This window comes from Nicotiana attenuata, unplaced genomic scaffold (assembly GCF_001879085.1).
Source record: "Nicotiana attenuata strain UT unplaced genomic scaffold, NIATTr2, whole genome shotgun sequence".
Taxonomy (NCBI): domain Eukaryota; kingdom Viridiplantae; phylum Streptophyta; class Magnoliopsida; order Solanales; family Solanaceae; genus Nicotiana; species Nicotiana attenuata.
The window spans coordinates 75,402-93,370 of NW_017673032.1; positions in this window are offsets into that span (position 1 = coordinate 75,402).

Below are 17,969 nucleotides of genomic sequence, written 5' to 3' on the forward strand. Positions count from 1 at the left end.
TATAAATTAAACTCATAAAGATGTAGTAAATTTTTTTACAACAATTAATGTATTAATCTAAATTTTTTCTGTTACCTACCTATGTGGAATCCTTCTCATCGACCTATCTTTTTTTACCTGCAAGAAGAGGGTGCATCTCTTTACTATTGTTACTTATAAGAAGATTAATTAATTTGAGCAAAGTTTAAGAGTGAAGTTCACTAAGTTCAAAACGGAGAAAGCAGAAAAAAATTCTTTTTTGTTTTGTTTTGTACTAGTGTTCACTACTATTAGGGCCCGGATTAATTTTGCGCCGTATAAGATCTATTAAAGGAGAAAGCACATCATATTAGAATTTTTTTCATAATCAAGACTCAACTCGAAATATCTAATCAAGCATGGAAAAATCATATTCATCTACCACCACCGTTAGGGGCTGTTTGGTTTAAAGGATTAGGTGGGTTATTCCGATGTAAATTTTAGGATCAAACAGTGGCGGATCCAAGATTTTAAAGTCGTGGGTGCTCACTGATAAAATTCTAAAAGAAAAAGAAAAAAGAGTTTAGTTATGGGTGCTCACTCAATATTTATCTAAATATTTTTATAATTATCTATACAAATTTACTAAATCTTGTCAAAGATAATGGGTGCTTGAGCACCCAAAACCAGCATGTAGATCCGCCACTGGGATCAAATATATCTCGTGTATAGTTGGAGGTATTTTATACCAAAATTTAAATATAACTTATCAAATATAAAAGGTAATACAAGTTATTCAAAATATAATTGTGATTTTATAATCTTATAATTACAATCTTGGAATATTCGAGATTTTTAACCAAATGATCCCCTAATAAAGAAAAAAAGAATCTTTAATTACTATGAAGTGTACAAGAGTGTGTGTGCGTGTCCTGTCTTGGGACTTTACACGAGGCTGTTTTTTTGACACTTTATTCCTTACTTTTTAGCTCTCTGGGTCCCATGCGGTGTGAATAAATGAGAGTTAATGAGCCCGCGTGAGGTTTGAACAAAAAAAGAATGACGTGGGCCCATTTAGGCCAACGAGTTAAAACCTCAAGCCGGCCGGCTGCCTCACCCCATCTCGTGACCTTAGCGGCGGCCTCTTTCATTAGCCTCCACTCAAAGAGGCCCATTATTTACCCTTTGAGTATTTTGGAAATTTTACCTCCTATAGTAAATTATTACACCTTATTTATTATAAATTAAAATTATTTTGAAATATAATTATTTATAGTTACCTTATATTTTATAAAAAAATATGTATTTATTGTAAAACAATCATATAGGCGTTAAATATGCTACTTATGTTTTTTTCTCTTTCTTTCAGTTAACACACGTTCTCTCTCAAATCATAATAAGATTTTTCTTCTTTCTCTCTCCATGATCGCTCTCTCTCTCACAGCGAGATTGTAGGAAAATTTCTCAGAATTGATCCTCAACATTTTTGCTCCAAAAGTTTATAGTAATTGGTAAAGCTTTTGGCCGGTTCACGCCAAATTACTCTGTCATTCTTCTTTTTCTCTTCACTTTTTTAATTATCGCCATTATTAGGTTTTGAGGAAGAAACTTCATATTTCGTCTTTGTAACGACCCGGCCGGCCGTTTTTAGAATTAACGCTCCGATCCCCTATTAACTGCATTCCCCGTGTTTGTATCTGTTGTTGTGAGTTGCCGGGAGGATTTATTTGGAGGTTCGGAGAGTTTTGGGACACTTAGTCCCTAAATGAGAGTTTAAGTTTTAAAATTTGGACCGTAGTCGGAACAGTGTGAAGACGACCTCGGAATGGAATTCTGTTGGTTATGTTAGCTCCGTTGGGTGATTTCGGGTTTAGGACCGTGTTCGGATTGTGTTTTGGAGGTCCGTAGCTTATTTAGGCTTGAAATGCCGAAAGTTGAATTTTTGAAGTTTCCGGTTCGATAGTGAGATTTTGATATCAGGGTCGTATACTGTCTATTGTGATGCCTCGAAGGTTGGCCTTGGAGCGATATTGATGCAGGACGGTAGGGTGATTGCCTACGCGTCCAGACAGTTGAAGGTTCATGAGAAGAATTATCCTGTCCATGATCTCGAGTTAGCTGCTATTGTTCACGCCTTGAAGATCTGGCGTCATTATTTGTGCGGTGTGCCTTGTGTGATTTATACTAATCACCGGAGTTTGAAACATATGTTCAAGCAAAAGGACCTTAATTTGCGTCAGAGGAGATGGCTAGAGCTGCAGCAGAGAGGCACATGGCGATGGATGTTCAGGCATTAGCCAGCCAGTTTGTGAGATTGGATCTTTCGGAGCCCAGTCGGGTTCTAGCTTGCGTGGTCTCTCAGTCTTCCTTGTTTGATCGTATCCGGGAGCGTCAGTTTGATGACCCTTATTTACTTGTACCCAAGGACAAGGTTTTGCATAGCGATGCCAGAGATGTGACTATTGGTGATGACGGGATATTGAGGATGCAAGGTCGAGTTTGTGTACCCAATGTTGATGGGCTTCGGGAGTTGATTCTAGAGGAGACCCATAGTTCGCGGCAGTCCATTCATCCGGGTGCCACGAAGATGTATCAGGATTTGAGACAGCACTATTGGTGGAGACGGATGAAGAAAGATATAGTTGGTATCAGAGATCCAGGTTCATAGGAGTCATGAATCACAAGCCGGTTATTTAGAGTCTCGCGGATCGGTACGGAGACGTCTGTACTTATCTACGAGAGGCTATGTAACTGTTAGGAAAAATTTCCACCTCATTTGATTTCCTTGTCGTGCGAAATTTTGATATCACAATTCAAAACTTCTGTCTTCTATTCTCTCACAGATGGTGAGGACACGTGCTACCCGAGATGACCAGGCACCCGTGCCCCCTACTGGAGCCGTCAGAGACCGGGGCCAGGGTGGAGGCCGAGGACGCGTACGTGGTGCAGCCAGAGCACCTGCGCGAGCTGCCACCGAGGTACCACCAGCAGTTCCAGCCGGAGTCCAGACACCTGATATGTCTGCTACTACTACTCCAGCACTCCAGGAGACTCTGGCGCAGTTTATGACTATGTACACCACTCTAGCTCAGGCAGGGTTGCTTCCCCTTGCTGCAGCTACATCCAGGCCGGGGGAGGAGCACAAACTCCCGCCGCCCGCACTCCTGAGCAGCGAGTGCATGTTGATCAGGTCCCAGAGATTATTCTTGTACAGCCGGTAGCCCCAGCTCAGCCCGAGGAGAGGGCAGTAGCTTCAGAGGACGAGCAGGAAAGGCTTGAGAGGTTCAAGAAGTATCAGCCTCCTACATTCAACGGACTAGCCTTAGATGATGCAAAATGGATTTCTAGAGGAGTGCTACCACATCCTCCGTACCATGGGTATATCAGGATCGAGCGGGGTTTCCTTCACTACCTTCCAGCTCCAAGGAGCCGCCTATCAGTGGTGGCGTGCTTATGAGTTAGACAGTCCGGATGAGGCAGCTTCCCTGACTTGGGCTCAGTTTTCAGATATGTTCACGAGAGAGTATGTTCCCCAGAGTCTCAGGGATGCTTGGCGCGCAGAGTTCGAGTAATTGCGCCAGGGTACTATGACTGTCTCGGAGTATGCTGTCCGTTTCACCGACTTGGCTAGACATGCACCAGCTTTGGTTTCTACTGTTCGCGAGAAGGTTCGCCGGTTTATTGAGGGGATCATTCCTAGCATCAGGTCTAGTTTGGCTCGGGAGTTGGAGATGGATATTTCTTATAAGTAGGTGGTGAGCATTGCTAGGAGAGTAGAGGGTATACATGCTCTGGACAGAGAGGAGAGGGAGGCCAGGAGGTCTCGAGAGTCAGGCCATTATTCTGGTGCTCGTGCCCCAGCTTCAGATCGTCGTGGTAGGGGCTATATGAGTCGCCCTGTTCATTCAGCTCTTCAAGCAGCCAGTGGTATTCCAGCTCCTCCTAGACCTTAGGAGCCTTATTATGCACCTCCAGTATCTAGTGCGCCTCCTGCACGGGGTGCTTCCAGCGGTTAGTCCAGTAAACTTGGATCGAGCTAGTCACAGCCGCCACGTCCTCCCAAAGCTTATTTTGAGTGTGGTGACACACGCCATGTGGTAAGGGATTGCCCTAGACTTGGGAGGGCTGCACCTCCACAGACTTCTCAGCCACAGTGCGCCCCGCAGAGTTCTCAGGCTATGATCACAGCACCAGTTGCTACCCCACCTGCTCAGCCAGCTTGAGGTGGAGGTCGGGGAGGTAGAGGTCGTCCTCGAGGGGGAGGCCAGGCCAGATACTATGCCCTTCCTGCTCGTACTAAGGCTGTCGCCTCCGATTCCGTCATCACAAGTACTATCTTGGTCTGGTCACAGAGATGCATCGGTTCTATTCGATCCAGGCTCCACTTATTCTTATGCGTCCTCTTATTTTGCCTCGTATTTGGGCGTATCTCGGGATTCTTTGGGATCTCATGTTTATGTTTCTACTCATGTTGGAAATTCTCTTGTTGTGGACCGCGTTTATCGGTCGTGTTTGATTGCTCTTCGTGGTTTTGAGACCAGAGTCGATTCGTCATTGCTCAGCATGGTAGACTTTAATGTTATTCTGGGCATGGACTGGTTGTCGCCCCATTATGCTATTCTTGATTGTCACACAAAAATCGTGACGCTGGCTATGCCAGGTGTACCGCTAGTAGAGTGGAGGGGTACTTTACATCATACCAGTAGAGTTATTTCATTCCTTAAGCCTCAGTGTATGGCTGAGAAGGGGTGTGACGCGTATCTAGCTTATGTAAGAGATGTTAGTATTGATACCCCTACAGTTGATTCAGTCCCAGTAGTACGAGATTTCTCTGATGTGTTTCCAGCTGACTTTCCGGGCATGCCGCCTGATAGAGATATTGATTTTTGCATTGATCTGTTGCCGGGCACTCAGCCCATTTCTATTCCTCCGTACCGTATGGCTCCTCCTGAGTTGAAGGAGTTGAAGGAGCAGTTACAGGAATTACTTGATAAGGATTTCATACGGCCCAGTGTATCACCTTGGGTTGCTCCTGTCTTATTTGTGAAGAAGAAGGATGGTTCTATGCGTACGTGTATTGATTATCGCCAGTTGAAAAAGGTTATAGTGAAGAACCGTTATCCTTTGCCTCGTATTGATGACATGTTTGATCATTTACAGGGTGCTTGTGTGTTTTCCAATTTGACTTGCGTTCAGGCTATCATCAGTTGAAGATTCGGGAGCCGGATATCCCGAAGACTGCCTTCAGGACTCGGTATGGTCATTACGAGTTCCTTGTTATGTCATTTGGGCTGACTAATGCCCCAGTAGCCTTCATGCATTTGATGCACAGTGTATTCCGGCCATATCTTGACTCATTCATTATTGTCTTTATTGATGACATTCTGGTATATTCCCGGAGTCGGGAAGATTATGAGCAGCACCTGAGGGCAGTGCTCCAGACTTTGAGGGAGAAGAAACTATATGCTAAGTTCTCGAAATGTGAGTTCTGGTTGGATTTCGTGGCATTCTTGGGTCACGTGGTATCTAGTGAGGGGATAAAGGTGGATCCGAAGAAAGTGGAAGCAGTGCAGAGTTGGCCCAGACCATCCTCAGCTAAAGAGATCCGCAACTTTCTCGGCTTGGCGGGTTATTACCGTCAATTTGTTTTGGGGTTTTCATCTATTGCAGCACCGATGACCAGACTGACCTAGGAGGGTGCTCTGTTCCAGTGGACGGAAGAGTGTGAGGAGAGCTTTCAAAAGCTCAAGACAGCTTTGACTACAACCCCGGTTTTGATACTGTTTATTTTTGTTATTTCTTTTTCCGCAATTTGTTAGACTTACTTAGTCGTAGAGACTAGGTGTCGTCACGATAGTTCACGGAGGGCGAACTGGGGTCGTGACAGTCTTTAATGGCTGATTCAACAACTCCAAGAGGGTTACACGAGGTATACCCACTAAAGCACTCAATTTTGATCGTCGGCATCATCATCCACTATTGGCTCATCCTCTTAGGAGAACAAATCTAGCCATCTCTACGCTTGAGAAGATTTCAGGGCCGGGTTTTTGTCCGTCTACATTTTTTGTTTTATTACAATATATTCAGTATTTTGCTTGGCCGCAAAAAGCCATCTACGTCGAACTTTCTTCTCTTCTTTGTTATTTTAGTCATATATAATGATACAAATATATTATATTGTGTACAAATACACTCAAATATATTGTATTTTTGTATAAATACATTATTTTTTTGCATGTATTTATGTATTTCGAAGGTCTATGTTTTTTGTATACAGCCGAATATCACTGTGTTTTGTGATTTTTTGTGGTTTGAATACAGTCGAATTGAATACGGTGAATTGAGTACAATCTATAATAATGAATAATGAATATTTGTGAAATGAATAAAGTATATACAATAGAATTGAATAGAACGGTATACACCCTATTTCTTGATACATCACTGTATTTATAAATACAATCACGTGAATACGTGGAATACAACACAATAGCAGCGAAATTTATGTAGAATTAATTTTGTTGAGTTAAATTAGGAGTGGTACATGCTAATTGATCCTCTTTTCGTTATTAAATAGCTGGACTCACCTATTTTTTAGGCGAATTCCGCTACTGTATTCATGAATGCAGTAGCGCGAATATAACGAATATAGTCGAACAGCTGGATTCCCATATTACTGTATTCATGAATACAGTAGCGCGAATATAGCGAATACAGTCGCGTATCAGCAAAATTTATGTATAATTGATATTGTTGAGTTAAATTAGGAGTGATACATGCTAATTGATTCTCTTCTGTTATTAAATAGCTTAACTCTCCTATATTTAAGCGAATTCGCTATTGTATTCTTGAATACAGTAGCACGAATAAAGTCCACCAACTGGACTCCCCTATTTTTTAGGCGAATTCTGCCACTGTATTCATGAATACAATAGCGCGAATACAGTCGCGTAACAACTAAATTATAGATATAAGAATTAATATGTATATGTTAGCTATAGAAAATTAATAGTCACTAAAAATAGTTGTTTCTGAAAATTCCTCTTATTACTTTCAGAAACGTATTTTTAGCCACTGCAAAAATAATAGTCATATATATAATGTACTTTTTGACTAGCAAATATAATTAATTTTAATCGATACCAATTTTATATTTTTCTATAATTCTTTTCCCCAACCCAGCCTCTCGCGTTTTAGAGAATCCTATTTAAATTCGAAAAGCTTTTTTTTTTTTTTTGGAATTGTTCAGCTACTCCGTTAGGGGTCGGTGGGTTTAGAAGCATAAAAAATATAATATATAAATTAGTAATGTAAGAATTAAAATGCAGGAATCATTACATGGGGATAATTCGATACTGGTTTTAGAGGGTAATTATTCGATTTGCGCGGATATATTTTACTTTGAAGGATAAAAAGATCCTTTTTTTGGTAAATAAATTTTTATTACGAGGGAAAGATGTTATTGTAAAAGTCGAAACAAAAACCCTTACAACATGGTTAGTAGACTCAAGTTGTAGTACACTACTCAAAAAAACTGAACTACTAATATCTATCTATTGTTTAGCTTTGTATCTCCTATTACAATAGTCATGGAGCTTATCTCTCTTACCTCTAGCATTCTCTCGGCCCATTCTTATTCCATATTCCATCCCATTGGCTTCATGGTTATCCCCTTCCATTTTAATAGTTTTCTCCACACACTTTTTGGATATTTGCATAGAAAGAATAGGTGTTCTCTAGATTCATTCTCAACTTCACAAGATCATATTACTCACAATACCCTATTTTACAAGCGTGTCCTTAGTATATAGTTTTCCATGAGCTATCAATCGCAATATAAAGATCCACTTGGGGCTTCCAACATTATTACATACGAGCCTTCTCCATGGAACTTTCTAGAAATTCCCTCGGCTTGGTGATATAATTTATTTATAGAGAAAGAAGTCATTCCTACTATATCCGGAGGCATGTAACCAGCATTTGCAAAGTAGTCTTTAGCCTTCAAGATTTTCCTCACCATCTAGGATGCTTGAGTCGGATTTATATCCTATATTGGCACGTTCTTTCCATAATAGTTATGGATCCATTGGATCCACAACTTATCTTTTTTCTTTCACAAATTTCAGAAGTGCTTACTGATAAAAGCTTTATTCCAAGTATGCACGTCAATAATGTTTAGTCCCCTTGCAGAGAGTGTTCTGCAAACTTTGTCCCACGCCAGTAAGTTTTTCCTATTATTCTCAACACCCCCAGTCCAAAGGAACTTCCTGCACATTGCCTCAATCAAGTGTATGATCTTCTTTGGGAGTACAAAAACTTAAGCCCAAAAGATTTGGATGGAAAATAATATATTTTTTATCAACTGTACCCTGCCAGCATAGGCTAGGTACTTTGTAGTCCATGATTTAATTCTTCCTAGCATACTTTGTACAAAAATTAGTCTCCCTGTACTTAGTGGGACTCCAAGATAGCATAACTGGTAACCGCCCTTTAGTAAAGTTCAGCTTCGCCAGGATGTCATTCTGCATAGCCTAAGGCACACCACCAAAGTAAATAGAGCTCTCCTGCTTATTAACTACCAATCACAAAGCCTTTGAAAAGTTTAGGAAGTAGTCAAATAGAAGTTGGACAGAGATGGCATCACCTCTACATAAGAGTAGCATGTCATCCGCAAAACCAAGTTGTACAATCTTCATTTTCTCCATCTGGGATGATAATTGAAATCTACGTTGTTTTTGGAGAGTTTTGAGGATTTTTCTGAAGTATTCCATAGTTAACACGAAAGGGAAAAGGGATAGGGAGTCTCCTTGCCTTAAACCTCTTTTGGCATCAAAGGGCTTGTAAATGTCCATTTATCAGAACTGAGTATGAGACTGTTTTAACACATTGCATGATCCAACTTGTAAACCTTTTTGGGAAATCCAGACCATCCATCTCTTGCTCCAAGAACACCTACTGTACTAAGTAATAAGCCTTTTGCATATCCAATTTCATCAAAGATTATATTGTCGGAAATGATTCTACCTAGAACAAAAGTAGATTGGGAGTTGTCAACGAGTTCATCCATCACATCCTGGAGCCTTTGGAAAAGTATTTTTTTTAGATGATTTTGTACAGGATTATGCAGCAAGATCTAGGTCGATTGTCCTTTATGGATGATGCGGTCTTCACTTTTGGGATCAAAGTTACTACAATGCAATTTATCAGTTTAAACATGTCTATTCTCTCAAAGAACTGCAAGACAGATTGGGTGATTTCATCTCCAATGATAGGCCATGCCTTCAACCTTCTTTCCTCATAGTGCTTGCCTCAGGTTGCTGGTCTAGACTGGTAGTGCCATTGGGATCAACCTTATTCTATTGTGCACCCCGATCTCCTGTAGCATCTTTCTTCCACCACACCTGCTTTGTTTTTTGAGTTTTGCCTCTAGGTTGTTGCACAAGGGGTCGCTGAGCTTCCACTTCTCTACAGGAGTGGCCTACCATCAAGAATTTTCCACAGAACTCTGGCTCCCATTCATAGGCAATTTCTTGTTCCAAGTGATTCCCATTTGGATCAAGCACAATTATCGACCTCTATAAGGACCCTAATATATGATATACGAGCATCATTTGTAGTGCAATCACCAGCATACAATGGAGTACCTAGTCTACTACTAATTACTCAGAGATCTTTTGTTCCAGCAGTGTAATGGCAAATTAGGAAATTTAACCCTTTATAGTGGAATCGTCTTTAGGACTTCATTCTGGAAACTAAAACCGGTAGCCCAAAGCTTCATTATCACGGGTCTGTTATTAATCATATTAGGTCCAGAGAATGGTACCTCATCTCTCTCCTCCATGCTATTGAACTGAATCACAAAATAGTCCTCATTATGGTAGAAGATTTGAGGCGTGGTTGTAAATTTCCAGTGCGCCGCTAGGAATTCTTTCAACTGCCCCTATCACTGGAGAGTACCCAATCACATATAGTATAATTGATTATTTCCATTTTGTAGTTCCATCTTCAATGTCCTCGTGCTCTAATTGCACAATTTTCTTCCCTTCTTGTATAATTGGAGCTATGTATTCAAGACTCATTCCTTTAGCTATTTGTTACCCGCTACCACATTTGCTCCGGATAGACCTTGTGGGTTTGTGTTATTGACTCTCTTCCCTTGCCCTTTTGGCGAGGCTGTTTTGGTCCATACAGCTAGGGGTTCGTCATGACTCTGCTGCTTACCTATTTCATCACATGGCCTCCTAATCCCTTTTAATTTTGAATTATTATGCGTCCCTGATTGCACCGACGCCGCCCCTATGATACTGGTGGGTGTAACAGATGTTTGAGCCACCATTTTGTTCAATTGCACCTCAGTTCTTATCATTGCACAGCTCATCCCCTTTGGTGTTGATGAGCTACTCCCTGGTCCATTAATTCCGTTACCCGCCAGTATAGTCGTTGATACGCTATTTGAATTACCTTCACTCGCCGGCGATGCAGTTAATTTGATGCTAGAATTGGGGTCCTCATTTGGCGATTCCCCAACTCCGATCCTTTTGTAAGGCCCTCTAGTAGTTTTAGGCCAGTCAATAGCACCTTATTGTTGTGTTTCCGAGGTCTTCCCCTCCCCATTCCAGCAAGGGCGCGTGTTAGGAAGGCTCACCTTAACGATCCTTATAAAAGTCAGACTCTATTATTAAACGGCAAAGGGCCAAATATATCCCTATACTATGAGAAAATATTTAAATATACCCTTCGTTATACTTTGGGTCCAAATATATCCTTGCCATAATACTGTTTGTTCAAATATACCCTTCTTTTGTTAAGTTTGTGCAAAGTGGACATCAAATTCTATGTGACACTGATAATTGATGAGGTGGATGCCACATGCCATGCCACCTCAGCGACCCTAATCCATATATATAAGACTAAAGTTTGAAATACAATATTTTCATGGTAACGAAATGGTGGCAATGGTGGTGGAGGGGAAGGCAATTTTAGTGGTGAAAAAAAAGGAGGGGAAAAATGGGTTAGGGGCACTGAAGTGGCAAGCCATATGGCATCCAACTCATCAAATGTCAGTGCCACGTACGATTGGATGTCCACTTTGGACAAACTTAACGGAAAATGGGTATATTTGAATCAATACTATAACGACAGGGGTATATATGGACTCAATGTATAAGGAGAGGTACAATTAAATATTTTCTGATAGTACATGGGTATATTTATGCTTTTTCCGATTATTATAATAGTGTTGATAAGAATAAGGCGAAATGGCTTCCTGGCCACTTAAACTTGTATCGATTTGTAAAGCCGATACATGAACTTATATTTTTCCCATTTTAACACTTCAACTTTACTGAATGAATACTAATAAACACTTTCTGTTGAACGTGTTCGCTTATCGCTCTGACATGAATGCCATGTCACATGTTTGGTCTTTATTATATGACATGTGGATTTGTGGGTCCTATATTATTAGGAAAATAATCAATCTTTAAAAATTTAAATTTCTTTTTCTTTCTCTTTTTCTCCACCATACACAACCAATAGTCCACCAACAACTCCAAACCTCAGCCATTTTCAACCACCATCATCTTCTTCCTAACAATATAGCCTACTGCTCTTTTCTGCTTTGACAGCCTGTATATATAGCTTGTGTTATGTACATACTATTCACAAGGTACCAATGGATGACAACTTCAGAGTAGGGGTGGACAAGGTCGTCGGCTCTCTGACTTCGACGGCGACGCCCTCCTCCTCCAATTTGAGTTCTCTATGGTGTTTAACCGACGACGAGATTCACAAAAGGGAATGGGACAAGGATAGTCCTTCTCGAGAACTACTCGACTTTGATTCCAAACCCCCTCCTCATATTGACAGCTTCTTCGCTAAGCCCCACCTGCAAACCCTAGATTTCCCCAAAACAGCTCCAGTCCGATCTGGAAGAGCTCAGTGACGGCCAAGAAGAACCAGATGATGATGATGATGATGAAACGAATATCCGCTCTTGCATTTCTTTTTCTAGCAAATCAACGCATAACAATTTGGGCTACTTTTAGATTTGTGCTTGTCATCCTTGTGCAGGAGCCATCTGGTGAATTGGGAAGAGAAAGGGAAAAAGAAACGGGGAAGGAGAGGGAAAGTAGGATAGAAAATGAAAAAAATTTACAGGACGGGGAGATGCTTGGGAAGATGAGACAGGTGGTAGGGAGGGGGGGGGGGGGAAGAGAAGGGGAGAGAGAAAGGTCTTTTTTTTTTTGTTTCTTATTTATATTATATTCTATTTCTAATATTTTTTTAATAAAAATAAGACTATTCACGCGCCTTGGCAGCGTGATTTGCACACAATTTAGCCATGTCAGTTGTGTCACTTCCACGTAGGCTTGGTCAGTGGTCAATTGTGTTTATTACTATTCATTCCGTCAAGTTAAAGTGTTCAAATGGGAAAAATATAAATTTATGTATCGGCTTTACAAACCGCTACAAGTTTAAGTAGCCGAGAAGCCATTACGCCTAAGAATAAAGAAATATAAGGGGAAAAAAAAGCAAGGAAATTAAGTGGACAGGAGAGGATATAACGAAGTGGATTGAACGAGTGCGGGAATTAAGAAGAGAGGTGAAATGAAAAGGACATAACAAGTGACCGGTTTTGGTTTTCTAGTAGAGCATAGCACCAAACACTTTGCTTCTTCTGGCCAAGCTATTTTCTTTGTCTCTCACTGCAAGTGTCATAAGCTATCACTTTTCGACAGCACAGACTCATTTTTCTCGAAACAAAGCTGATTTACAGGATTCAAATTTATTACTTGTGTAGTGAATTTCTTAAGGGAAAGAGGGATTAAACTACCCCTATCGTTTGCTCGTTTGCTGAATGGTTTATAGACACCTTCCGTTTATTTATTCGTCCAAACAAGCACACGACATTAGTATATTAAGAAAATTTCCCTCACGTCTAACGGCAAAATTTGTGGGCATTCAATTTGACGTGGCAGTTTCTCGTTGGGCGCGTGGCAATTTCGGGCTAAAACAAAAAGTAGACCTTGCTAATAAACTATTAAGATACATACTGCATTTGCCCTTGCTCACCCCATATATTTAATCGATCCAAAATTACTTCATGACTGTTTACGCGTGAATAATATTTGATCAAAATTGAAAAAGGTATATTTGAAGATAAATTTCAAATTTAAAAAAAATGGTAAAAGTTGAAGATTGATGTAAATAAGCATTTCAGTATTTCAAATCAATATTTCAGTATTTTATTTAAAGATCAAATAAGTTCAATATTTACAAATACTCATGATCAAAACTAATATTCTCTATATTGCAGCATTTGCCCTTGCTCACACCATATGTGTTTATTCTTTCCTTAATTCACATACGCAGAGTCAAAATTTAAAGTTTATGAGTTCTGAATGTCATCGAATTCATATCTTATTTTAGTTACTTAATTCATAATTAAATACTTATATATATATATATATATATATATATATATATTAAATAAATATTTTAATATAAAAATACAAATTTTAAACAAAAAAATACTACATTCATCCGAATTTAAATGGCACACGTGGGTTCGACTTACACACCAATGAATGAAGGGACATGCTACGAAGTAGACGTAGAAAACACAGAGCAATTAGATGGGTAACGTAATCCTTACGCAGTAGACAAAGTGTAGGAGGTAATTTATAATATAGGCAATAGGTTATTGTATAATGTCTATAAATCTCAACAGTAGTAATAATACAGTAGTGAGTATTTGGTACGAACATAGACCACGATCTTCCTACTTTATTTTAATTCTTTATTTAATGCTCGTATTAGAGCTCCACTTAATTTGGATTTGTACGGCATAAGACCCATTAAAAGAAAAAATATTTCTTGTAAAAAGAAATTTTATATACGGAGCTCAAACCCAATACATCTAATTAAGGATGAAAAAATTCTATCTACCCATCTCTCTAACTTGTTAGGGATCGTTTGGTATGATGGATAAGCAAAATAATATTGGAATAAGATTTAACACTGCCTTATCCCTTATTTGGTTACTAATCCGGAATAATTTATGCCTGCCAGAGGATTGGATAATATAATAATCCCGGACAAGGATAAGTATCGCAGGATAAAATTAAACAATAAAATTAAGATACTCAGGATTAATATAACATACCAAACAATCAATAAGAAATAATCTCAGAATTATTCGTACTTGATGTTATGCAAATATTATATGCATGATATATGTTCTTTTAATAATTTTATTCAGGAATAAGAAACAAGTATACCTTTTTTTAATCATTTCATAGAACAGATAAATAAAGTGGATTAAATAGATTAGCATTAATTTTTCATCGTAAATATAGAAAAAGAATCCTATGGAAAATGCTCATAAGTACTCATAACCTACTTTTTTTTAAAGCTAATTTATTTTAAAATCTTTTGTTACTTTGATGTAAATATTTAGGTACTGGTAAGATTTTGTCGAACAACAGGGCTCATAAGGAGCACAAAACGAACATCGAGCATCCCAATCTAATGTCCCTAGTTAGACTGTAGTTTGAAGATGATTAAGTATAAATATTATTTTCTCCTAAACTTTAGTTAACATTGAATTGCAACAACCAACAACAACAATCACCCAGTATAATTTCACAAGTGGAGTCTGGGGAGGGTAGAATATGTTGGATTTTTAAGCTATTAATGCTTAAAATGGGGTGAATGGGAAATAGAGGGGAAAATGAAATATTTGAGTTTCCCTCCTTGATTGTCCCATATGGCAAAAGGAAAAGGTTTTTGATAGCTCATAAAGAGTTGAGAAGAAGGCAAGCCTCACGCCGTCGTCGCTCGGCTCGGCTCGGCTTCGGCTTCGGCTTTGGTCAAATGATCGATTGATTAATTTTTGGACCAAATTTATTTGTTAATAGTAAATATTAACAGAAATATTTTGTTAATAACAAAATATTAATATTAAAATAAATATTAATATTAAGTCTAATTTTCAGTTTTCTGTTTTTGTAACAGAAAATTAACTACCCTTCAATTTTCCCTCTTTATTATTGAGTAAATAGTCATTTATGTTATGACATTTATGCTATGGCCGTTTTGCATAAACAGCCATTCTGAAGAGTTTTCGATACGAATTTTTGTGTTTCTCCTCCTTCTTCTGCATACTTTTAACATCAAACAAAACAACAGTAAGTGTGATTAGCTACCGAACTTTGTGTTCGCTGAAACACTGGGGTTTCAAGTACCATTACACCAGTGTGTAATTTGTTCTATCCTGGGAGAAAATAATCCATAACCTTGGGTACTAGGAGGGGATTAAATTCCTTAAGGAAACATTGTGAATTCAGTGGGCTCGGATTAAAATTCTATTTCTGTTTATGTTAATTTATAATTTTCAGAATTATTTTACAAATACAGTTTACTAACAAGATTTACGAAGCCTTACTCCTACCCTAGAAGGACAGAGAGAGTGTTTCTGATAGACCCTCGGCTAAAGATGGTGAATGAAGTCTTGAAGTTAACATTAAATTGCCAAAAAAAAAAAAAAATTGTCTCTAAAACAAATATATGAGATTGAAAGAGAAGTTTTTAGATATACTATTAGGGTAAGGCATAGATACTAACAATAGTAAAAAGTTTTACACAATCAATTCGATTTAATCAGTTATAGCAGGTTATTATTTAATTTTCAGTACGAAAAATGATCTAAATAATCCCTTATCATTTGACAAATAGTTTAAAAACTAGCTCGCCGACTAGTGTTACAATATGTGAATCCCACTTTTAATGCGTTGGCTACGTATTACTGGACTACGTGTCATTAGCCTAAAAAAAAAAAAGAAGAAATACTTTTTTTTTTGGTTTCCCACCTAGTGTCCGATATTCGCATTGGAGCTCGATTATATCCGGATTCGCGCCGCGTAGGGTCCCTTTCGGGGAAGCGCTCCCTACCAAGGATTTTTCCATATCCAGGGCTCGAACTCGAGACCTCTGGTTAAAGGAAGAGCAGTCACATCCACTGCACCATATCCTTTGGTGGTAAGAAATCCTTGCATCTTCTTCCCCAACCATCTTCACCTCCCCATTTTCTGCCATATCCGAAATTATTAAGCACTAGGTCTAAACTCTCTATCCTTTTATCATATTTTGAAGTTGTATAATGTCGTACGTAAATTATTAGTGCACAAGTTAACTCTTACTATTATATTTCATGAAAATTAGGTTACTAAAAGCTGCAACGAAATGAGAATGTGGGTGAATTTCGTTTAAATCTGAATGGATTTGGGTGAGATATGTCATTTCCCTTTCTTTGGCGACTCCCCAGGAGACACATTTTGGACTTTTTCAGACAAGTCCCCACATTTTCTTTCATTCCTTTGCCCCACCTTCCTCTTTTCAATACTTTATTCTGAATTTTATAACTTTAGTTTTTATTTGTTTATATTTCACTTTATAGGCAAGATTGAAAGAATATAGTACGTGAAAGGTGAAAGGTCCTTCCAGCGGCCAATTTTAGCATATGGTGTTTACGTCAAATTAAATAATTTAATTTGAAAAATTATAAATTACAGTGATAACATTTTGATTGCAGATAATTTATAAAGGATTAGATAAATAATATATTTCTTGCATTAATTAGTTCAACGAAAACATTATGTATAGATAAAAATTTTCCGAGCTAAATTCCAAAGCCCCACAAAGCCAGCTACAAAGCCTTTTTTTGCATGCCTTTAACAGTTTTAACTTAACTTTTCTTCCAGTGTAAGTTGATCAACATGGCCATTACAATAATTTCATACCAAAAGTGCTTTGTTTTTACCGTTAGTGGCTATGATTTCATCAATAAAAAGCAACCAAAGTTTGTGTATGGTATTTTATACCTTAGAGACTACTTTTGGATAAATCTGTCATTCTAAGTATGACTTAAGATTATGATTTGGGAGGCTGATACAGGCAGAGGCAGGATTTCAGCGAAGTGGGTTCAAACAAGGAAAAAGTTAAAAAATTGAAAGAGATTGTAGCCAGTGAAAATTAAACCGGCGACCTCTCAAAGGTTTTGAACCCCCTCCACTAAGCTATGTTTTTAGGTTGTGTCAAGGGGATTCAAAACATAATATATAAAGGTAAAAAATAAAATTTACTTTATATACAAAGAATAATTTTTTGGCGAAGGGAGTTCGAGTGAACACCCTTACGCCCCTAAATCTGCCCCGAGGTCATAAGCCCATAAACGTGCAAACATATTGATATGGACTTATTCTTTTAGTTTCTCATTATGGTAATAAATGACAAACTACTTTGTAACTAATATATATATATATATATATATATATATATATATATATATATATATATGTATGTTAGACGCAAATTNCCTTACACAAAGACGAAACACGGACTTAAGAAATGGATAGAGTTAGAGGATGAGACCAACTAGAACTCTTCCACCAAGGAAGAGTAGCATATGTATTCTAGTCAATCTCTTTTTACTAACTCCATAAATATCAATGTTGTTCTCTTTTACAGTTAATGCACATAAGTAGAAGTTAAACGTGAATTGAGAGCAAAAGAGCAAGGCAATTTTGCAAGCAATTCGTGTGTGATTCAAGCGTGCAAACCTGAAGCTACTTGAACCAGATAGAAGAACGAGTTCCAAGTGTCTCTCTTTTACTCACCAAAAAAAAAAAACTGGAATTAGCTACGAACGTCATTGCTAATCTGTAGCTACAACACTCGTAGCTAGCAGAATTCTTGATAATCCTTTGCTAATCGGTCGCTAAATGAAATTAGCAACGGATTTTTCTGTTTAGCTACAGAATTTGTCCGTCGCTATAACCTGATTTTTTAGTAGTGATTCTAGTTCAATTGTAGTAGGTGATTTTACATTGTACCTTTCAGCTTATCTAGAAGCAATTGTATTAGGTACTTAGAGTTTTCAAGTTAGAGTTAACTTGAAGTTGTCGCAACAGTTAAAGCTGTGTGCCACAATGGGATTAGAGTTAATCCTA